Consider the following 24,576-nt stretch of genomic DNA (forward strand, 5'->3'; position numbering starts at 1 on the left):
TCACCAAAAAAATAAGGCATGCTCACCTGCTGTCATAAGTTCAACAGCTGGAAGGCTGTGCAAGACCCTTCCTGACTTTTCACTATGATGTTTAAGCCAAAAAAAAAAAAAAAAAAAAAAAAAAAACCAACCCAAAAAACTAATACACAAGTTTCATGAGACAGTGTCCATGCAAACTGGCTCCAAAGCCTCAAAACGTGGAGCTGAAGGAATCAGCTGTATGCCTTTGTCTCACACAGAAATGGCCTACAACAGCACAGCTTCCCTGTCAGAGATGCTGTTGCACTCTAGTGGGTAGGAAGACCAAGCTTTCAAATTGAATGGACTTAAAAAGAGTATTGAAAGAAACCATTTTGCAAACCATACGCTTCTTCAAGCAGGCTGTACGCTGCAGGAACAGATCGTGCTTATTCAAATGCTTCCACCTTGCTTTGGTTAAGATAAGCCACGGTTCACATTAGTTCACAGAGTCTCAGAAGTAGGATAAAACAAGTATTCTGCTTAGCTTGCATTCTGTAAATCTGCACACACACGTGGCAACAGAATCAAACTAATCTGATATGAACTTTTTTCTACTTCAAATCCGACACACCGCAGGCAAGCTTCACTAATCTAATCAGAGTAGTCAAAAAATTTCTTCAAATTTCCTCCTCAATATGCTATGCATAACATCCATGTCTCAGTTCTAGAAGACTTACAATAATAACAGTATTTGATGTAAAGTTCACAATACTCAATATGTAATTAAGACCAGAAATATTGCTTGTAAAAGCCCAATAGTATGTTTAAGGTAGATAGTTTTTCATTAAGGCAATTCTATTTCTCGCAAACCAGAATTTAAAAACTACTCCAGAATCCAGGGACATAAATAACAATGTATATTCACAGCCCTGAAACATAAACTGAAGTAGAAATACAGAGTCCTTCGAAAATGAAAAAGGAGTGTATGACACGCAATGTAAATGCCTACAACTTGGATCTCTCGTGCTACCCCCTCTGGATATCTCCTTTTGGTGCCTCTGTTCCCACACAAGTGTTAATTTGTGACATAAATGTTAGCACTTGTTCTACAGGCCACAGTAGGTGTCCTAAGATTACATGATTTCTAAAAGCTGTTAGTCAAATTTGTGAAAGGGAAGAAAAAAAAAAAAAAAAGAAAAGCAGAATGTACAGAGCAGAAAGACTATTGCTTTTGACTGAACAAGCACATGGCTAACAATACTGCCATATGCTTGCACTACTCCTATACTGCCCATCTGACACCTGCTACTAGAGATAGCACTGTGCTAAATTCATTTTTGACCCCAGCCAGTACAAACGGCACTGAGTTCTCAGCCACAGTGATCAGTGCAGGTTGGGGTGGAACCCCAGCATGACAAACAGGAAAATGTGCCAAATTGCACGCAAGGCAAGCTCTCCTCTCCAGTTTCAGGTCAAAAGATCACCCCGGAGACACAGCTGTTGGGAAACCCAGCTTTTGTGCTCATGCAGCAAAATTTCCACCAGACTTCTGCCCCTTCTTTCGAGTGCCATAAGCCCATCAACCTCCGTTTAAGGACAGCTCAACCTGAAAACCCTCCCTGGCCCCACACTGCCACGCACAGAACAAATGCTCAAATGCAGCGTTCGACTGGTTAATGAGAAACGGGTCTGACAACAGATACAGAAAGCTTCTCTGCTGTTTTTCTAGTCAGTCTGTTTATGTCCTTGAATCATACAAAGCAAAAATCTAATAAACAAGTTTACATTTAGCCTTCCAATTCAATCAGATCTTCTAAGCCTATGCATAAACAACCTTTTCTCCTCTCTTTCCTCTATTTATATTTTAATATTTATACTTGGAAATAGTAATGTACAATTAGAATCAACTTAATCAATCCACACTTGGAAAAAAACTGTATTAAAAAAGAAAGAAAAAAGGAAGCAAGGAACAGTAATTCAAGAAATAACATCCTGTTAACTGAGAATCTGATTCTGAAAGATTTTCCTATTTTGTTATAGTACAACTTTCCACATAACCTTCCATCACAATGGTGGTTCTTACTCCAACATAAACATAAAATCACTATGTTTATAATGCTCATTATCATTATGAAAAACATCATTGTCCCTTCGTCCCTGTTTCCACCCCTACCTTTTTTTTTTTTTTTTTTTTTTTATAACTATCATTAAAACCTCTCCATTTCTAGCTCTCAACTAAGCAAACTCTGTTACTCAGAATTCCCTGAGGGTTGCTTTGAACTTTCCAAGCCTGCTTAACTGTCACCAATTCTATTTCATTTAGTACCGCTGCTACCAAGCACAAACTCCACTACGATCTGGAAAGATAATTCTTCATTACTTTTATTTCAACGGGACAAAATTAAAGAAAAAAAAAAAACAACAAGAAAAACACCACACCTGTCACTACTAGCACAAAGCTTGTCTTACTTTCCTATCTCTTCTTGGCAGCATCCTCTACTACCTACTGTCGCACCTCGGTAATTATGCACTGAGCGCAATTTTTCAGGGTAACACGATGTACTTCCCTAATGAGACTTGAAACACGAGCAGTGTCAAGTAAGTCAAGATGGTTGGGCAAAACATTCTTTATGACACACCCTGAAACTCCGCAATGAAGAGCAGAGTGAAATATACACAAGTTTTTTCCTTGTTTGTCTTGAGCTGCAAAGGAGTGTGTGTCTTACATGCTGCTAAAGCAATACACACACCTTGATGCATCTCCAAAGAGCCAAATGCATCCTTCATGAACTTCAGCAGCGCAGCGAAATCAAGTCCATACATTATGACACAGGGTGAAAAGATTAGAAATAAGAACTACTTCAATCATTTATGGCACATTACTTGCTGATAAAATTCCATGCTAAGTAGCCTGCAACTAGGAACCCTCTGAAAGATTTAAACCTAAATCACATCAGAGCTCTGTTCTATTAACATTTTGTGAAGCCTCAAGCACCCAAAAAATTACCTTCATAAATAGAGCACTGTCTTCCTCTCTAACATTTATTTCTGATTACTGATAAAAACAAGGGTTTCTTGTGGGTTTTCTTGTTCTTTTTACTGGATCGCTCCTATGATCCAACTCACCGATGACAGAAAGAGACATTTCTTTCCCACAAGTTTGAGTCTGCACAATTTCTCTTTTCTTCAAATCAAAGCCCTTAACTAAAACCTTTATAAGTCTTTCACCAGGGGAAAAAAAAAAAAGAAAAAAGAAAAAAGAAAAAAACACCCAGGAAGAATTCAGATGAAAGGAAGCTTTATCATAAGATTCCGCATATAATCTAAGTAACTTTGTTGGGCTTTTACCTGTTTTGTGTCTTTTCCATTCTGAAACTCCAACCCGAACCTGAACCTTTAGCAAAATTTAATTGAAAATGATAATATGTGGAAACATATTTATTTCAAATGCATTAATATTTTCTGATTTAATAAATAAATAAATAAATAAATAAAAGCATTCTCAATTGCAGTCCCAACAGGTACTAAAACCTTTATCACGGATAGGCTTAAACTAAGTACACAAACACTTAAGGTAAGAAACTGGATTTTCTTTTCTTTCCTACTGTTAGCTCAACTAGGGAGAACTCAAATACTAACTAGTTTGATGACGTGAACAAACACAGAGTAGGAACGAGAGAAAGTTCATATTAGTTCATGTCACTTCCTATCATTAGTGACTGCATTGCCTTCCCATTAACATAACTATATTTTAAGTCAGGTGACAAAGAAACAAGCACTGAAAGCTATAAAAGAAATTACAGAATGAGACTTGAATGTAGTTTAATAAGCTTTGCTCTTTTGGTTTTCTATCAGGAAAAAAGCCATTAACTTGTGTTAATTCTAATATAAAAACTCATCTGAAGAACTCTTATCTACAACAACGGATTGAGAAATAATCACTTTGGTAATCAATATGACTTTCAGACAGTAACAGAGCCATGCACTAGATGAAGCTCAGCCCATGTAAAAGTTGATACTCATTCAATTTTTGTTCTAGTGCCATCTGTGCTGGGAACAAGCAGTTCTTCCGGACAAACACCCTGCTAGCTGAGCTTCTGGACAAGGCCTGATTCAGATACATTTTAACAATCTGCATTTAGTAAAACAGGTTGCAACACTATCAGAGCAGCTAATTTATCCCTTCAGACAATGAAAATTATAACAGATTAAATACTCAAGTTCTTAAGTATCACTTCATCTACAGCCTTGCAATTTCCTAAAGACACTTCACTCGCAGAAGAACCAGATGCTTCCCTAAGCACTGAAGAGCAGCACAAGTTAATCTAAGAAGAATATCCTTGTTTTTTCATTTTGACAAAGCAGAAACCTTTCATTCAAAGCTTAGCACAAATTGCATCAAGAATGAGGTGGAAGAATGACCGTGGCTTTACAGGGAAGCACAAGACCAAAAACATGTTACAACAAAGACCGAGGAAAGATAAAGTTTATTTTCATAAAGCAAGGGTTAGGAGTTTGCAAAGAACAAACAAGACAAGCGTTTGTATATCCACCAGCTGTTTTATTGTTTTTAATCAAAGAAAACTGAAGTATATAAAAAATAGGAACTAGCAATCATTTTCAACTGCTTATCCACATTAGTTCTCCTTTATAATAATGTTTCAGTGGTATGAAAGGCCTATCTCACATGACCAACACAGCTCTGGAAACAAAACATACTGACCAATTTCAAGCTTGTCTATACTAATCCCGGCCTGGTTTCAACCTGGGCTCATCTTATCCACATGAGTTCCCTATGTCGATCTTGCAATTAACATCCATGTCTCCTTCCCTAAAAGGTGCGAACTCTTTTGTGACACATCTTGTGAACTATGAAGACCACACCTATCTACATTCTTTCATCAGCCCCTTTCGCAAACTGTGAGTAAGTTCTACTTGGGAAGGCAATTCAAACACATTCAGCAGCCCTTTTCAACTTGTAAAGCAGCTTATAAATAATAAAAAAGGCTCACACGCAATGTTGCAGCAAGAACTAAGTGATACTCATGCCTGTAGATCAGGTCAGGGGAGAGATTTATCGAGTTTTCATCTGTTAGCTGATTGGTTTAATTGCAAAATAAGATGAAGCAATACGGCACAGTGACAAACCAAAGTCGGAGTCATCTCTGCCCTTATTCTGTTGTTGCAGTTTAAAGCATTTCTAAAGCATGCTTATTTTTTAAGCGCAGCTAGCAAAGTCTCCTCCTTCAGCTGCCTGAGTATCCTGCAGTGTACCTGTGACAGTCAGAGGGAAACAAAAAAAGAACCCACATTCTCCTCATGAAGGACTTGGCAACTATTTTACATCCCATTACCCATAAGACACAGAGACATTCCGAAAATAAAGAAAGAGGAATCATTCAAACTCAAGAAAACGCTGATATATGGTCTTATGTACTCTCATCAGTGCGCCACTGGTAATCTATGACCTACTTAAACAGTATATAGGTCACAAAGTACTGATCTCCAGAAGCTACAGGGCACTAAGAAACAGCTAAAGAGCATTTGATAATTACCATACATTGATTTCACATATCAACAATTACTGTGGTTGCCACAGGAATATTATGCGTCATCGTCTGTGGACAATACTATAGGTGTCAACAAAAAGGAAGGGAATCACTGCACGTGGACAGGATGCTCCAGAATTGACATCATCTAAATGCAGCTCATTGCTACTGGAGCCATTACTTGGCATTTAAATAGGATTGAAGTCTCAACTCCGCTTTCCAGAAGACAAGTATCCCTATTACAAAAACATATAGCGACATCCAGCATTTCAAATTTAAAGCTCGTGGTCCAGTGGACAGACTTCTGTTACCCATACTCTGTCTGCTACACAGACACTGTACCTGCAATTAACTTATGTCTGCACATCAGGAAAAAAACAAAAAAAAACAAAACAAAACAAAAAAAAAAAAAAAACCTGCATCGGTGGCTGCCCTGTTCGGTGGACAAGCGAGGAGAAAAGTTTGCTCAGCTTTCAGTGCGTTCAGCTTCACAATGCAGACAAGGAAAAGGGGAGAAAATATATAAGGAAAATCATTCTCTCATAAATACAAAGTTACCATCCAACATTTGAAAGAAATTCGGCATCTTAATACCTGAGAAGAAAAAAAGTAAAAAGCAAAAAAGATTGTCCTTAAGAGAACAAGCCCTCTGACAATAAATGCTCAAGTCAGATGGAAGAGAAGCAGCTGCAAGGAACCGTGTTCCACAGCATAAGACACACAGACAAGACCAGTGATTTCACCACCTTGGTGACAAACGCCCGAAAGCACTGAGGCCATCATCAGTTATGAGCTCACACCATTGTAGAAGCAACCCACCTTTCCCTTCCCTGCTGCCTCCAGCTCATTGCTGCCATCCATTAACCTGTGCTGCACCTAGAAACACCTCTGTGCCACACACTGAACCCGGTTCGGGCAATTAAGAAATCCTTGTGGCTAAAACTAACCACACAAGAAAAGACAAATACATACATGCGTACACAATCAAGGCAGACCAAGGCAGGTCATTTCACAGCCGTACGCTGCACCCATAAAATGCAAAACCAGAAAGAAGAGGTGCAACACTGAATGCTAAAGCCGTTCATGCTGCCAAACAGTTGATCACAAAACTCATTTATTCAGACAGGAAATGCATCTCAGAAACATCTTGTTAAATAAGCCAGGCGCATGCAAAGGCAAAGAAGGAGAAATCCACACATTTCCATTAACATTGAGTCATCTATATTAAATTCATATTTGACGTGTAACAAGGCCCCACACATACAAAAAAAGCAAGCATGAAAAGGGTGTGTATTCATTTATACAGTGCTTAGTATTCAAAACTGATTTTACAGACATCCTGCTAACCTGTCTGGCAGACAATCCTCCAGACGACACAAACAGAGGCTGTCACATTTTCCCTCTTATAAGCAAGGAGTTAAAAGTTTTGAAACTGCTTTTGGCATGCTGTTCTAAAGAATCACGCAGAAAATAATACAGTGTACATCACAACAGAGAATAATTATTTTGTCTAAGTTTATTTTTTGGGCAAGAACTCACAGCTCAAATCAGACGCGATAAAAGTAGACCAGGAGTTTGTGACCATGTTCTGAAATACCTTTCTCATTAACGAAACACGAACAAAAGCACTCAAAAATTAAAATGCTTATGAGAAGACACTATCAGTTTATAGATCAGAAATAAAAAAATCACTGCAGTACAGACTAGAATAAAAACCCAAAAGATCCCTCTCCATTCTATTCTTCAGAACTTTAGGGATGACTGTAACAAGCACATTCACAGAGACAACTTGAAACCTAGTAACAGCCTTGCAGCTTCATTTTGCCTCCATTAAAACAAAGAGGTAATCTTCAAAACTACCTAATTTCCTCTCGAAAAATGATATCTCTGTGAATCTGCATACTCTCCAGATTATCTACAAAGCATTTCCTGCCAGGATCTTTAATGCAACCCTACTGTAGCCCGTGCCTCCAAAGAAACAAAAATGGATACCTAATACCAACATGGAACCACGCTGCTCCGGAAAATGTTATGATCTAACCTTCTCAGTTCAGAGGGGTTTGCTCGGTGTTTTTCTGTTGTTTTTGTTGCTGCTGTTGCTTTCTTTTGGGGAAGTTTGTTTTTCAACATAAGGACATTTCTTACCTAGAATCACAAGCCTGAAACTGCAAATTGGTACAAGGGACTGTCAATGAAGAGCACAGGTAAAATGAGGAACAAACACTGAGCTTTCTGAGCTGGCCAGTGCATGTGTTCCATGGTGCACCTAATAAAGCATTAGACGTATTTAGAAGTGGTGCCTAACATATTCGGTGCTTCAGCTTCAAAGTACTTAAGACTGACTCAATGGATCTTTGTCAGCTCTACAAAGGTAGTAAAGATGTAAAGGTCTGTTCTTCAGTTGTCTGCAAAGGTGTGAGCTCCCTGTGATATGAAGTTGGTGAGCAGGTTTTAAGGAGAAAGCATTCAAAAGATGAAAGGATTCTCTGATCACAAGTATGTTTAAAAAAAAAAATAATCTAGATCTGAAAAGTTACCAATAAAACTACAGTAACTTTCTACAAGGTAAGTGCTTCTAGCTTTCCAATTCATTTAAAACCTACCAAATAAAAACAGCATATGTAAACTCCCAGTCTAGGCTAGAGGGCAAAAGAAGACTTAGTGTAGCATATGAAATCACAGTAATTTGAATTACTGCAATTTGAATTCACAGTAATTTGAATTCCCAAACGGCTTTTTTTTTTTCCCCATTAGAAAAAGATATAATGAAATTTTAAAAAGCACAGTTACAATTAAGCAGAGAACTTCCTGTACTCATAGCCCAGGAGAATCATATGAATCACTCAATACTGCCAGTGTGTACTTGTTACCAGCTCTCACTCACTTCAAGGCAAAATTCAGTACTGTCAGGTAGAAAATAATACATCCTTATCTCCAGAGGGCACTGACACTTGGATCTCGTTCTAGGCACTGATAAACTGCCAAGTACAGTCTTGCCCAGTGTAATATATATTTGGAAGAACAAGGATTTTGCTTTTGCATCAAATACAAAGTTTTGTAAAAGCAAATAAGCAAAACCACATGTCAGGTAAGAATTAATACACATCCGCGTTCTGTATGACACACTGGAGGGTAAGGTGAAGAGAACAAGCGATGTTTCTGAAAACTGAGACAAATGTGAAGATATGTAACGGTAGAAGAAATGCTCCAAAAATTAGAACAAGATAACAAATCATGCAAATGGCAGCAAATTAAAAAAAAAAAAAAAAAAAGAAAGAAAGAAAGAAAGAAAAAATTCTCACATACTTAATCAGCCTCATTTGCTTAGCCTGAAATACAATCCTCACTGAAATCAGCGGAAAGTGATCTAAAAGTTCTAGAACACACGAATAGTTAATTTGTAACAATAACTTCCACAAATTAAGATGCTCCATTTTGAATCTTGATAACATCAACACCATCATGACAGAAAATAAGTTTTCCAGTGCTTCTTCAAGCCACAGTAAAGAGCAACCCCACAAACCTTTTACCAAGGATAGAGGACATTCTCAGAACAGCAAAAACCTTTCCAAGAATTTTGGAAGCGAGTACCCAAGAACTAGCCATCCCCCTTGGCACAATTAATTCTGAGCTCAGGATAATCACAGGATTACACTGCATTTTATTTGAGATGGAAGTTTTCCTTGGAGATTGTATTGCATCCCATGTATCATAACCTACACCACTACTCAGGCCAGACATTATGAAAGATGCATAGCCTTGTGCTTTGGGAAATTTAAATTACTTTCCTTATCTCTCCCCTTTATGTGAAAACCAAGAAAATAACCCCATAAACCACAGTCCACAGATTTAGGAAACAATGCGAACGTTCCCAGTAGCAATATATGCCACTCACAGTCTCACAAAAACAGCAGATGGACTTTAAAATATTAAAATGGAAGTTTGTTAAAAAATAGCTCTGTTTCATACACACACAATGGTAATTAAGAGAAAGAACATATCATGGCAGCAATACATCCTGAGAAACTTCCCTCCGTGAATTAAAAAAGAAAAAGAAGAAATTTCCCAAGCAGTCGATTTTATCTGAAATCATGCCTACTCACTTTTGATTTAGAGATCAATTGACATAGCAGAATTTCCTCAGTTCTGTGCTTTGCTTCTGCTATTCAGATTCAGTAACATCCAACTGAAATTAAAACCTGTTTAATCTCACTGTCATTATCCCTAGCACTCAGACATGAACCCTCACACAGTCAAGAGCCACCTCTGTTTTGTGTTGTTACTGGACAATTAATTAAAGGAGAAAAGTTAGAGCACCCAAATAAACGCAGGCCACAGGGGAAGCACAATAGAGGGCTGTTTACAACACACAGTGGATTAAAGGACAGAGTCTGCCAAGTTGTCACTAACACAAGCTGATTAAGTCTGCGTGGCACAGAGGGAAGCAGTAAAGCACAGTGGCTTGGATGCAGCTCCACACAAACAAGACTGAACTGCTTCTGAAGTTAATCTAAGCATCTGCATGGCACATTTCCTAGCACCGCCTGTTCTAGGACTTGCTTCTGCAGAGCTACTGTGGGTGTAGGCATGCCCACAGTCCTTTTTTCTTGGGAGTCTGTTCAAAATCAATGTTTTCCAAGCGGTTCAGAACTTACCCACAGTCAGCTCCTCTAGACAATCTTCAACCAGGGTGAAATTCTGACATCTTCTATCATAACGAGTCAAGGTACCAGCTCCTCTACTCTTTGTAGAGCCTATTAGCACATTGGAGAAAAAAAAAAACAACAACAGTTTAAAACAATTTAATCTTAAAAATAAAATCTTCTGGCCTGTTTATTTATTTTGTCTAAATAGGAAAAATACTGGAAGGAATACTCAAAATTAAACAATTGGGTCTGCAACTGTGCATTTCCACTCCCTCCTCCTAACACTTCTAAAGACACACAATGACTGCTCTTGTGAGTCCCAGTATTACACACATCCTCCGTGAGTTAAGAGCCACAGCAACTCAGGAATTACATCAGCCAACTCTGACTCTTGAATAATGCTTTTGAAACACTACAAACTTAAAGGCACCTAAGTGCTTTATAACCTGTTCTCTCTTCATGCCAGCTTAGGGTTTTAGCACTTGCCTTCACTATCAGTTACGTCAGACTCTCTTAGTAAGGAGGAGGTGAAAAAAGACCTGTCTTGTTCGTATTTTTGCATTATCTGTCAAAGGCTCTGGTCTTCAAAGAGCAGCAAACCCCATCTTTTTACAAACATTGTATTTCTCTAATGATTTCTTGTTAATCTTTGCCAATTACCCATTCTGAATGCTTCATTTTAATATCATGTACTTGAGCTATAATTCTCTCACCCTTTAGCATCCTAGCCAGGACTCCTTTCCCCTCCCAGCTGCATTTGATGTTAAGGAACCTCTCATTGCTTTTCACAGTTCCCTCTGTAAAGAAATAGTTTCTATTTCTGCCATTAACATAATTTCCTGAAGGAACAGTATCATTCCTATCATTGCTACAGGTCCATATAACAAAATGTTATCTCTTACACTCATTGCTACTTCAAAACTGAACACCAACTTTCCACCTATTGAATCACTGTGCTCACAGCTGCTATGGTAATAACATAACATACAGCAAGCACTGGATTTAAGCTGTGCATAGTTTAGCACTTCCTAAACTAATACAGCACCCGTGAAATGCAAGGCACATTGCTACCACTTTGCAATTTTAAATTGTTGAGAGGAAGAATCAGATAACATTTAATTCATCTTTAATTCATTTAACTTTTTAAAATGCTGCACACAAACTAATTCAAATGCTGTTGAATTTTACTGAAGGCTAATGGGAAATGTTCACGCAAATACAAGTTCCAAATTCTGCAAATAATTTTCCTCCTTACAGGCAAAGCCTAAAAGAAATGTCAATGCCTGGAAAAGAGTTCAGATAGCTTCTACACACACCAGCAGTCACATAATTCAGTCATTTTAACAGAGCTACCTTGAACATCAGCAGACACAAGGCCCGTATACCTAGAACGTTGTCTGCTCTCACTTTCAGCACCTGATCTACAAAGAGTATTATACCACCTTTATACCACCACTACCCTCTACCTTCACCCTTACACCCTTCCTATTGGGTAGCAGACATTATTTACTTCTTCTGACTAACCCATTTTATCAACAAGCAAACTGCTAAAAGCAACACCAGTATAAGATATAAATTGCACTGAATAAGCACATCATAACTGCCACGTTTGCTAAATGCCTTATTTGTTTCTCTTGGAATATATTTTTTTTCAGTAAAATATTCATGTGAATAGAAAGAAGTTTTCCAAGTATGAGGACTCCACTGGCATCGAAGTGAGACAAATCCAGCTCTATATAACATACAGATAATCTACCAAACCATCTCAATAATACCATGTGCTCTGCTGTATCAACGCTAGCGAGTCAGGAGCCCCCGAGCACCAGGCTGCTGCTGGCAAACATTGCCACATAAAAATCATGCCAGTGAAACTCTGCTGAAGGCAGATGTAACCACTGACATCCGTAAAGATTCGCTTCTGTGGTATCTGGCAAAGACTTCATACCATCTTTCCCAGTGCTGTTCATTCTGCTGCAACCAAAACGTTAAGAACAGAAATCATTATGAGAGAAAATCAATTTATTTTCTTTCCTCTTTTGTTTTTTTTTTCTCTTTTAAGAAAACATAGTATTTTTACTTCATATGCTCCACAGCATATGAAAGTATTTCAAGGAGCTGATAAAGAGCTTTCTAATTGTTTAACTGAAACCACTCCAAGCAGGCAAGCAAAATTAATTTTAATGCAAGTCAGGAATTCAGAAAGGAAGTCACCCACTTACACCTAGTAATTCCAAATGCAATTGCAGACTATGTTCTGTGCTTCCCTATACTTAATGGTAAAAAAAGGTAAACTACTTAAAAAGATATTAAAACAAAGGCATGACTACCCAAAATAACAAGCTAGCTGAAATAACTTAATATTTTCAAATCTCAGAATGAAATCCCAGCATGACTGCTTCTCTCAATTCACACCAAAGGACATTTGGGAAGGTTAAATAACAGTGTGGGAGCAAACCAAGGAGCAACATGTCCTTTTTATTTGAAGATGTTAATGGTTCACAGAAAAGTATTTGGCTGTGTAGCACTTGTCCCAGCTGTACCTCATTGAGGCACATGAAAGAACTCAGCATAATTTCAGGTAACATGCAGAGGATAAGAGAGCCCACAGCTCCAAAATGCACCCACAACTCTACACTTGGAAGTGTGTGCTTCCTGAACAGCCCAGCACTCGGGATAAGGAGTTGCTCGCCAGAGGAGAAAAGCTTCAGTCTTCTGTAAGTTTTCTTACTGGACTCTGAATTTATGGCACTGTACTTAAGACATGTTTGTGGCAGAAGAAAAACGTAGAAGCGCCACAAATCTGCAAGAAGGAAACAGCACAGATTTATTCAGTACAGCACTCTGGTGCACTGTGACAAAACAAGCACACGTGATTGTGCAAGTAGCACCTCCCTGCTCAAACTCCTTTCTTCCCTTATATGTTCAAGACATATCCTTACAGAAACACTGCTCTTAACACAATACCAGTACAACGCCAAAGCAGTAAGCCAAATGATCTCTGTCTCTCAATTGTGTTGCATTAGGACTATAAACTGGCACATGAAAACGAGTAAACATAATTCAGTTAAAGTCATACTGCTTTTTCGGACCCAGCTGCACACCAACAGTTTTTCATTTGCTGCTTTGTTTTGTGTGTCAAAAAAAAAAAAAATTGAAACAAACGTTTAGCTATTGCAAATATATTAACATACATTTCCTCTCCCTCGTCAGGGTACCTGGGGTTTTACTAAAGATTCTATCACTTCAGGTGGGGATGGTTCCTCAGCAGTTCAATTCCCTGACCATCGGCACAGCAGACGGCACACAGTTAAATTTAATTTATAATTCACAAGTTCACTGGCATTGAGGTCTTTTAAACAGCTTAAAGGTTTTTTTGGTTTCTTTGGTTCGTTGCTGTTTTTTTTTTTATTTTAATCTACACTAGAAAATCCTTCTTGCTGTGACCTTTTACCAGCATCATTTCATCTGTTCTCCAGGCAAACCAAACTATTACTAGAATGGTGACTACATTAAGGCTACTGATATAAAAAGTTTCACAGAAATAAATCTGCCCCTCATTGAGAACACAACACAGACAAGTTGTTCAAAATGAACCAGAATTAGGAGGGGAAAGGGCACAAGTATCTTTCAGCAACAGTTGCTTACACAAAGAGCTTAGCACTGTTTTTATTATCACACAGCGTGACTGGCTGGTTTAAACCAAACCAGAAAAGCTATATGAATGCATGCAGTGACTAAATAACTACAGTGATGTCTGTCATGCTGTTTGCAGAGTGGGGTAGAGGTGCAAGGGGAGAAAACATTTCACTATTCCTCTGCAGATACACAGGAAAAATGACACAATAAAAATACCTCTAACACTTAGCACTAATCTTGTCATGTATTTCCCCACACAGAAGCAGATAACATGTCCTCTATGATGCTAATTATGACTAAAATTAACTGTTACTGTGCACTCAGGCAATTCCATATTACTTTACACTTGGATATTTTCTCTTTTTGTTTCCCCTTAGAAGTCACTGATTTCTCAATAACTTCACCCATGGGGAGCCACCACAGTGTGAAGCCAAACAAATTCCACAACAAATTTTGCAACTGCAATGAAAATGTGCTACCTTTCGTCCAGAGACAAAACAAAGCAAATCAAAGTTCTAAGCAGATCTGAAACATACTCATTCAGGACCTCATTCCTCCTTTTCAGGTGGCAGCTTATTGCGGGAGAGAAGCCAAGTGTTATTTGGTATGTGCAGAACAATGGTTTAAGGCCTCCTGTATGCAGATAGTTCCATTTATTTCTTATTTCCCAGCTTTTCTCCCACTAGATATCAAAGGCAGTATTCATAAACTATACTTTCAGGTGCTTTGAGCTTCAACTATCACTGTTAGAGGGCCTTAGCTTACCTGCTCTATTTTCATTCTGTACTGAATTGACTCATCAGAATGTGCCCTTCAGAATCACTTTTGATAAGCATTTTGGGCCACACGATTTAAAAAGGAAAGTGCCCTTATCACACCATCAATATGACTCATTTACTATAAGATACTTACACATAGCCCTAGGAAGAGCTCATGATCAATACTGTAAGACAGAAAGTAAGATAAGTTCCCCAAAGCTTCTTAGTCTTTCTAAAAGTAACTTCAGCTGTGAACGCTTTGTGGTTACCACAGCAGCTCCAAACTTAAATCAACACTTTAATAACATATTGGTGTGTGCTTATTACACAGGACTAATTCCTGCATACAACAATAAGCACCACTTATTGCTATACGCATTCCCGAGTGCATTCAAAACTGTTCTTTCGATTTAGCTAAGTGAGTTTTCAGACCTGACCTAAGTCTATCTGACCTGTTCTACAAGACAGTATGAAATCCCATATCTCACTTACAGAAGGGATGAATTCAATCAGGACAAAGCACTGAGGGAAGTTTGCACGAGCTTTTAAAGATCCAGCAACTCTTACAGAAAAGCCATACTAATAGCCATTCCACTGTGCAGCTAAAAGGACAGAGAAATTCAGAATTTTCAGGTCATAGAGCCTCAGCTTTTGTCCAGAACAGTTCTTTGTAGTTTCCTCTGGAAGCACCCCAAGGCTTTCAAACTCAGCAACATGTTGTCAGAGTACTGGAAGTTCATCTGTAGCACACCTGAAGTAGACACATCCACTGTCATATAACAACAACTGAAAGACATCCAAAAGCAACGGAGCAGACCACATGACACAAGAGCACTATTTTGCAGTGTTCTCCTGGACACTTAGATGAGGGCACAGAGTAAGATTTTTACTGGGTGGTAGGTCAGACAGTTTTTGGTTAGACTGAAAAGAGATCACCAGAAAGCCAGCAATGCCACATCATTATGTTTGAATAAAGCAAGAAGAACTGAGTAGGAAGAATGCTTGTGGTCGAAAAACAGAGCATGCCCTAGACATGCTCTGGTTTACAGATACTTGAACTCTAAGTTTAAACCCAAGAATAGTTCTAAAACCGTTAGGAAAAGGATGAGAGGTCTGAAATGCCCTACTCTCAGCAACACAGAGCAAACAGCACAAACCTGCCAACTGCTCTAGACGTGTTCTAAAGCACAGAGAGAAAGCATCTCTCTCAAACATTTGACAGAAACTGTCAGTCACAATAAGATTATAGTAGGATATGCTGACCTGTGTTTTGAAAAACTTGAGCACACAACTCCTGCACTAAGAACTATACTGGATTTCCATAAGCCTAATTAAAATTTGAAAAGCACTTGCAATGCAACATTCTGTGAGGATCAAAAAGTAATGCTTGTATAATAATAAATAAAGATGTGCAAGGGTAGAACAGCAGCTTGTGAATAAATTGTTTAATAAATAAGAATCCTTAAAACTTGTACATCAAAGTAATCTTTGACAATCTCTCAAGAACTTAGCAGAGAAACTGATGATTCAGATGGTACTGAGAGTCTGTAAGTACAAAGACTTGAGCTTAGCAGTTTTCAGTAAATTAGTATATAATCTTTTGAAAAGAAAACACATAGACTTCTGCTGAAATTCAGCTGCACATCTGGACAGAATAAAATCACAACAGCAGTACTTTCTCCAATTTTGATTCTCTTCATTTTGAATTCCACAAAGTTGTGTATTCCATTTAGGGATAAAAAAAAATTTATAGAGTGCAATCCAATTCTTACTGATTAGACTGTAAAGTCTAAAAAAAGTAAGGTAAAAAAAAACCCTAAATGAAGTTATATTTCTTCTGTAGGCTTTGGCAGCATGGCTTTGATTGTTTTTACACAACTCACTCGTATCGTCAATCTTCATGGCTCAATAAATAGATTAAAATCGCTGTTTGCAGAAGTCAATTGAAAATGTGTATCTTGATTGAGATGGATCACAGAAAAGGGCATCTGGGTGCTCTAACAGCTTCACAACTCCAGCTGCCATCCTCACACCAATAGATCACCCACAGACTTACAACTATTCATATTTGAAAACGGAGATTATAGGGTTTTCCGTCTTCTCTTTTTTCCTTTGACTTTTCACTTGCACTGATACAGAAACAGCAAAAAAGAAAAAAAAAATGCAGCGTTAGGTCCTTATTCTTATATTAGTTTCAGAGTAGGCAAACACCTTCACACACCGCCCAAATGAAGAAAGACAGCACACACGAAGTGAAACTACTAATCTGACTTCACTCCTCCATGTGTTCTATTCCTTCCCATTGTAATCCTTCTAAAAGATTTGTTTCTGGACATCAATGACACAAAACCAGCATAGGTCTGTACCGCATAACTTCACACAACCACAATGTAAGTGAGAGCTCTCTGAATAGAGTTGTTGCCACCCTATCTTCACCCTGAAAACAAAACAAGACAAAAACATCATGCTTCACCCCTAGGAAAACAAGGCCCCAAATCCTTCTTAGGAGAAGGGATGAAAACAATGTCTTGCAGAAAAAAAACACCACTATAGAACCCCGAGCAGCACCAGTTTCATACGAATCTACAGAAGACATGCCAACAGAGAACACGTTGGCAGACTCTGAAGTATTTTTCAGTTCATCCAGAAAAACTGTAAGAGTGGGCAAAGATAACACACTGGTTTTTAGACATTTATCCTCCTCCTTCTGCCAGTATCTGAAATGTATTAAAGCCAATCGTTAAACCACCACACGCCTTGGCCGGGAGAAAAAGGAAACCCAAATGAAGAAAAACCTTCAAATACCAACCTCCGCATTTCTCGGTTTTAATAAATCACGAGCGACCTGGCTAACCGTCCCTAACGGGCCGGCCGGTCCTACACACAGCCTCCTGCTCCGTGCCCGCTGATTAGCCCCTGGGAGCGCCCAAAACCAGGCAGCGGTGGCGCAGCCCACACAAGCGGCTACATCTGCTCGTTGCCACGGGAAGAACGCGCACACTCACGAGCGCACCCAGACATTTTCCCCTCGCAGTGCCTGGAAAACACCTTCGGACATTCGGTTAAGTGACAGAGTCAATTTCCCGAAGACAAATAATCCGTATTACAGGAGCGCTGCCACAAAAGCCCGATCCCAGCTGACAGCACGAGGTCCGGCAGGCAACTTCACCTGAGCGGAAGAGCCCGCCTCCCCCACGCGCCCCGCAGACAGCAGCGCGGCCCGCTCCGTCCCGCCAAGATGTCCGCTTTCTGTCACACAAGTTTGCCGCCCCCCTTGCCCCTCCGAACACCGACAGAAAAGCCTCTCTTTCTTCGCCTCCTACCGAAAAAGATAAAAGGGATTAGGCGGGCGTTATTTCCAGTGACCTACATACTCCCCTCGGCGGCCACGAGGCCGACGGCAGCCGCCCGGCCTGAGCACCCCGCTCCCGCTCGGAGCCTGCCGGGCCCCGAAAGGCGGCGGCGGCTCTCAGCCCCTCCCGGCCTCGACGAAGCCGGCCCCTACCTGCCACGGCGGCGGAAAGTTTCCCCCGGGAGCGGCTCGGCGGACTCCGCTCGGTCTCCTCCACAGCAGCCGTCAGGACGCGGCCGCACAGGTAAATCGCCGTCAGCGGCGGGACAGCCGGCGCTAATCCCCCAGCGGGGAGGACGAGGGATCCCCTCGTGTCCGCCCTCACCGAGCGCCCCCCAGGCTCCGTCCCTTCGGGGCGAGCATCTGCCTCCGCGGCGGGCAGGCGGCCCCGACCCGGCACCGGGAACCCAATTGGTGCGAACGGGGGCCGGGCCGCTGAGTCAGAGCGGCGGGGAGGAGCCGCGACCTGGTGAGGTGAGGGCGGCCCAGCCACGGTGCCCCCTGGCGGGAGGGCGGGAGGCCGAACCGCGCCGCCGGGAAGCGAGCAGCGCAGCCTGGGCAGCAAGCTGAAACTTCCCCTTTCAACTTCAGTGAGAGAAAGGTCTTGTTTTCCCCAGTAATTCTGCACTGGGGAAACAGCAGAATACTTTCATCTTTTGCCTCAATGGTTTTACCTCACAAGAAGCACTGGAGTCACAATAGAATACTTCTATCTTCTGCCTCGAAAGTTGACAGGGTATTTCCTCAGCTTCCACCTGTATTGCACTCTCTGTAGCCTAATAAGAAACAGAATCTTTCCAAACTGGATGAAAGGGAATCCAAGGTCCTGGTGATGAAGCCAATGGCAAAAATCCTAGATACCACTTCACATGCCCAAAGGGATATTAATTTACAAGTCCCTGAAAGAGAATGTGTGTGCCCATGTACTGCATATACGTGTCTTAACTGCTGAAATGTACAACTCAACACTGAGAGGGCACGCTTGCTTGACCAGTTGCTCAGTATATATACCCTGAGGGATAAAAGAGCACCACTTCCTAACACTGCATTGGAGGTAGAGTTTTCTTACTGGACTTCAGATGACAAGGCCATGAATGTTGCTGTGTCTTCACAGAAAAACACTGATCATCCTCAAGGTATGTTTCTCCTGGTGGCAGTGTGAGAGCAGTTTCCTGTCAGGTCTTCTTTCCTCCATGAGTCACCCACAGGTCTGCAGGGGCCACAGTCTGTGTGAGGCTGCAGGGAGCTGTGGGGCTGCCCTGGAGCCTCTGTGAGGGTTACTCACATAACCACTTGAGTACTGACAGAGCAAGCACTTAGCTTCATGCTGTTTGTTTCTCCTGCATGGAAGGACAGCAAAACCAGAAGTACCAACAGCCATTTTAAAACAAGCCTATAACGCTTAAGAATTAGAAACTGTAGAATCTCCGAATGGTTTGGGCTGGAAGGGACCTTGAAGCTCACCCAGTTCCATTCCCCAGCTATTGGCAGGGCACCCATCAACTCAGGCTGCCAGAGCCCCATCCAGCCTGACCTTGATAACCTCCCGGGATGGGGCCCCCACAACTCCTCTGGGCAGCAATTAAATACTTATTAATTAGAAATTACTCTCTAATGATGCAAGGTATAGTTCTTATATCCATATTTTCACATAAATATGCGAGACTGGTGTGGTGAACACTTAAACACAGTTCGCTGTGTCTTCCTTTTTTTGTTAATGGCTTCAAATGAATTAATTAGCCTGTCAGGGTACTGATTGCGATTTTGCTAATGAGTCAAAATAGGAATAGACACTGGCCTAATAGAGTAACAGTTCAATTAAATAAAGATATAATATAATTTACGAAGTGTAATGGTATTCTGTATGAGCTCAGGAAGTGTTCTCTCCAAATGCTTTATATAATTAAGGATTTACTAATGTCACTAACTAAACAGATATTCATGAACTAATTAATACCTATTTATGCTAGAGTTAAGATTCCTGTTACCCAAAACTACAGTCAGAAATAAAACTATACCAATTTGAGTCTAGTCCTTCCACTTATAAAAAGAAAAATTGTGGGATATTTTAACTAAAACCTAAGCTTTTTGAAGATGAGAGAATCAGCTGTTTCCTGATAACACAATTCTCTCTTTATTATTTTCAGAATATTAATTGAACATCATAACTAATAGCAAATGCATTAGAAGAAGTGCTCAGCAGAGCTACCAACATATTCTCCCCATAGTGGAGATCATTAAACATTGCCCATGTCTTTGGTTGTGCATGTCTCTGCTGGAGACATATTCCTTCAGTACATCCACTATTTATTACCATTCATTCAGGAAACAGCTTCCGTGTCCTGCCACAGATCCTGAGTAGGCTCACATATAGGGTGCATTCAACGTCTGCCTAGGATGGCAGACCAGGCACCAGCTTTGAAATACAGTAAAATTGCCTAGATGACTCTAGCAGAAATTGAGAGGATGCTTCTGTTTAAGTTGTTCACTGTCAGAAGCACAGGAGCTGCCAGCCAACACAAGCGCCCTCATCATAAGCAGGTTATTAAGGAGCAAGCCTCTACCACAGTGTCTATCGCAGATAGCATTAAGATGCGTCACTTCTTTCTAATGCTGCTTTAAGCATTAAAAAAAAAAACAACACTCCACAATTATTTTTCCTGTAATAGCTAAAAGGAATACAAGATAACTGTCCTTTTATATTAGTATCTCTTAATCATTAGATAGACTGTCCTATCACACAGTTAGAAGAGATGGAAACGTAAAGATGGCTTATCACAAACTCCCACTAATCCTTCTAGAAACCCTCTTTGTTCTGAAGGCATATTGAGCTACAAAGAAATACTTCAAGATAAAACAGTCTGAGGCGCAACACTCAAACTCAATCACCGCCACACTGACAGAACAGTTGCAAGTAGTAAAGGTAGCATGAAGTTTTTAGCTAAGAACATATGCCAGTCTTGAACATTGTGTCATCAGGGTAAGTGCACAGCATCTGTAGATGTGTTTAGGCAGTAGTTACAAATCCAATTGTTTGTATAGTATCTAGAGAATATACGAACACATATGCTTTTACTTTTGGTCACCAGTTTTATTCCATGGAAAGCTTGTGCTTTCTGAAGAAATAACACGAAGTTTCTCCTCTGTAAAAAAAAAAAAAAAAAAAAAAAACACAAAACAACTCTGGTTTTAACTATTGCAGATAAAAATTACAAAGTAAATTTATATACATAAAGCAGCTTTTAGAAAAGCTTTTACTGTAAGTTTCAATACCATCGTTCTCATGTTACATATTTTTAATCTGTAAAATATTTGAACATTAGGAAATATGCTTTCTGCAAAAAATTTACTTCTATTCCTCAAAATGGAAGTTTCACGTGTACTGCCTGTAGAAAAATCAATAGATAGGATTGGTTTCTCTGCAAGAAAACAAGTTACTGTCAACACTCAGAATGACTGAAGTGACCCATGAGCTATCTACTTGAAGTTGTAGGTTTCTTAGATGTAAACTGGGTGTCATCTTACTAAAACAATCCTGTGCTACATTCGCTTCTTAGTGAGAGATCTGATTTCCAGGAAAAGCATTAGAGAATAATGGTGTTCTGTTTATGAACAGGGAGGAATATGGGCATGTGTTCCAAGTTGTGTTCTATAGTATGCCACAGCTTTCCTTTCACATCTTCTGTGACCAGTAGTAAAAAAGAAAACATTTTAAGTCCTCAGGAAGATGCTTAAGAATTTTTTCCATCCACACACTGAACTTATCATACGAGAAGAGAAAAGTGGTATACTTAAAGCAATGGTGAAAAAAAAAACATCACTGTCTAGTTCTACGTAAGTCATATTTCATCTGAACATAAAAAATATTCCTCTCAATACTCAAAATTATCCCTAAACTTATTAGGTACAGTTCTGCAGGTATTTTGCTTTAGCACACAAATTAAAGTATACAACTCAAAACTAATTACTATATATGAGGTGAACATTTTAATTACCTGAATAGAACACAGATGTTTTGCTACACAACTAATAAAAACACAGATTGGAAGATAATGTTCTCTTACAGTGTTTAAGCAACATTTCTGACTGATCAATACAGACAATATAATGATGGCCAAGACAACACGCATTGTGATATATGTTATTTTATGAACAGTAACAACTTGGAAGATCTCATAACATAATTGATGTTCAGAGATTAACCTGTTCTAAGGAGACTTTTTATAATGAAAGATTGTTAAATAAGTTTAACACTGGCATTTAGTTATAGAGTCACCTATGACCACTATAAAGTAGTAATTTGTGAGACAAAATAAATTTACTGCCCTTGTAACAAAATAATTTCTCTTTCTTAAAACCAGATTGGTCTATGATAAGAGCTTGACACTAATTTTGAGAATAAGTTAATACAGTCTGGTCCAAAAGTCAGTCCACTTATAGTCTACAATTTCTCATCCGATTTAAAATAGCACAGATCAGCACTGCTATTAAAAAAATATAATCTTGCCTTCCTCCACTGATTTTGTTCCTTTCTTAACTTTCATCTTTCTTGGTGCAAAGAAAATTTGTAGAGCTATTTGGTAAGCAAGATCAGTTACCTGATTCAGATTAAAATTAACCCCCCTTTTTTCTCCTGTTAACTATAATCTGCATCAAGTCTCTGATCTGGTTCATCTGCCACTGTGTAAATCCTTACGCTGGCACAAGAGGAAGCAGCATGAGGGCAAGAGTAAGCTGCGACACATGAAGACCTATGAAACAACATATGATTCCAAAACCCTCCCTGTATTGTTTTTCTTTTATGGTTTTTCTTTGAGTGTATGGGTCTAAAGCATGTTCTATACTGTCCCCAGTGTTATGTGAGAGCTTGCCTTCATTCTATTCAGATTCTGTTTTTCTCTTTATGCTTTGAAAACATTGAGCAGAATTCTGGGTTTATGCTATAAATCCTGCGAACTGTCTACTTGGAAAGGAGGAGGTTAACTGATAATTTCAATTATTCTTCTCTAAAGCAACAGCAACCTCCTTAACCACAGAAGCAAACAAGAAGACATAATTTTTTATTTTTAGGCAGTTACCATAGCAGGACAGTTGGTAGACATAGTTCTTCAGTCTCTCATAGATTTCTTTTGGATTTGCTAATCCATCCCTGCCAACCCAGATTTATGTCTGGCCCCTAGCAAACTGCTTACCTTAAGAATATTGCTGAAGGATATTTAAGAAAAGTATATCCCCAGGGAAAAAGCAGTAGTAGATTCCTTTGGAGGCTTAGCCCTGCTTTTCTAATTACAAATTACACTCCAAGGTCCAGTGAGAGTTTTGACCCAGAACTGCATAATATGTTTCTTAATGACAATTAGATTATCAGCATTGCTCTGCTTTTCTGGCTATACAGACTATGATTAGCTAGCATGGTATTTAAGCTAACAGTGCCAAAGCTACTCTTCCATAGCCTATATCCTGCCCATATGTCGCATCATAGCCATTAGCTCAAACATCCCAGCATTCTACCCTGCCCCCTGGAAAGTCACCTTAGACAAACTTGATTTAATCTTTCAGGTATCTCAGATATTAAAAAAAATAAAAGTTAGCATTGATCATTAGGGAGAATTTTGGTAGACCTCAACAGGAACATTAAGCACAAGTTCAGACAGAAGGCCCACTCCCAGCTAATTACAATGTGATCCACGTAAACTCCTTAGAAGATAACGCTCATTAATACCCTCTTACATCACTATTTTGCCACACCAAAGTTGTGTGCCTCTATGCTTCCATAAAACCCTCTATTTTGTGTTTTTTGGTATGCTAATCACAGAACTACTGGTAGCAGGAAATAGGTTACCTACAATACAGGAAAACCCTGTAGTCTGTATTGCATTAAGCCTATTTGCCAGATGTGAAATGGGACATCGTAGGTTTTTTCCTGAAGTAACATGACTGTGCACCTGCAGGAAATCAGCAGAGGGAAACAAAGAAATGGTGATACTGTATGTGCCGCTGGCCTCTTAGTCATACTACTGTCCATCTGCATGCCTGAGAAGAACAGTCAGCAAAAGATTTAATAAGTCTGCAAGTCTTTCTTACAATACAATGAAATATTAGCAAGTAGCATTTTTAAGTGAGTGTATGAATACTGATTTCCTCTATGAATGAGCCTCTACTAGTCAGGAGATGAGATATGCAGATGCTAGGCAAGAAACCATATGAATCAGAGAGTAATTTGTAGTAGTGTTTTATCCCCCTGCATTTGCCTTTTTGTTCCTTGCTCACATCTAGAATGAAGCAGTGATTTCTTTTTTATCCTTGTCAGATAGCTTACCAAGTCAGGTGTTAATTCCTGCAAAGAAAATTAAAAGAAACAACACTTGCGAAGATGGAGAGCTTTACATTCTATTTCCTGCTTGTGAAGTGCAGAAAAAGTTGCTTTTGTTTTTTTTTTTCTGGATAACGTGGGATTTTTTTGGTGTTCTGTATTGTAGCTTAGTTTGTCTCTGGAGTTTATAGCTAAATATTTAAGTATGAAGTGGGTTCAGAGAAGTGTTTGTTCAATTTCTCAAAAAATTCTTCTAAGTTTTTGCCAACATGCATTCATGCCAAACACATAATGCAAAAGTGATGTTGGATACATTTGTACAAGGTTAATTACAACAAAGTCACAGGACAATTAGAGACTC

General features: G+C 39.4%; 1 protein-coding gene across 6 annotated transcripts in view; it reads right to left on the reverse strand.

Moving 5' to 3' along the window:
• The window catches only part of FHIP1A (FHF complex subunit HOOK interacting protein 1A), a 78,099-nt gene extending 59,867 nt beyond the window's left edge, over positions 1 to 18,232 (reverse strand). For 5 of the 6 annotated variants that reach the window (XR_006170472.1, XM_042828371.1, XM_042828367.1 and 2 more), the window contains exons 1-2: positions 18,056 to 18,232; positions 10,166 to 10,264 (exon numbers count right to left, since the gene is read on the reverse strand). The gene's annotated coding sequence lies outside the window, so the exon portion shown is untranslated. Of the gene's footprint in view, positions 1 to 10,165; positions 10,265 to 17,359; positions 17,762 to 18,055 lie in introns of those variants that run through there. The other variant, XM_042828370.1, reaches the window with a different exon arrangement.
• Positions 18,233 to 24,576: the final 6,344 nt, after the last annotated feature.

Source organism: Centrocercus urophasianus, unplaced genomic scaffold (assembly GCF_019232065.1).
Source record: "Centrocercus urophasianus isolate 14NV4802_14NV808 unplaced genomic scaffold, USGS_Curo_1.0 seq_3, whole genome shotgun sequence".
In the NCBI taxonomy this organism is placed as follows: domain Eukaryota; kingdom Metazoa; phylum Chordata; class Aves; order Galliformes; family Phasianidae; genus Centrocercus; species Centrocercus urophasianus.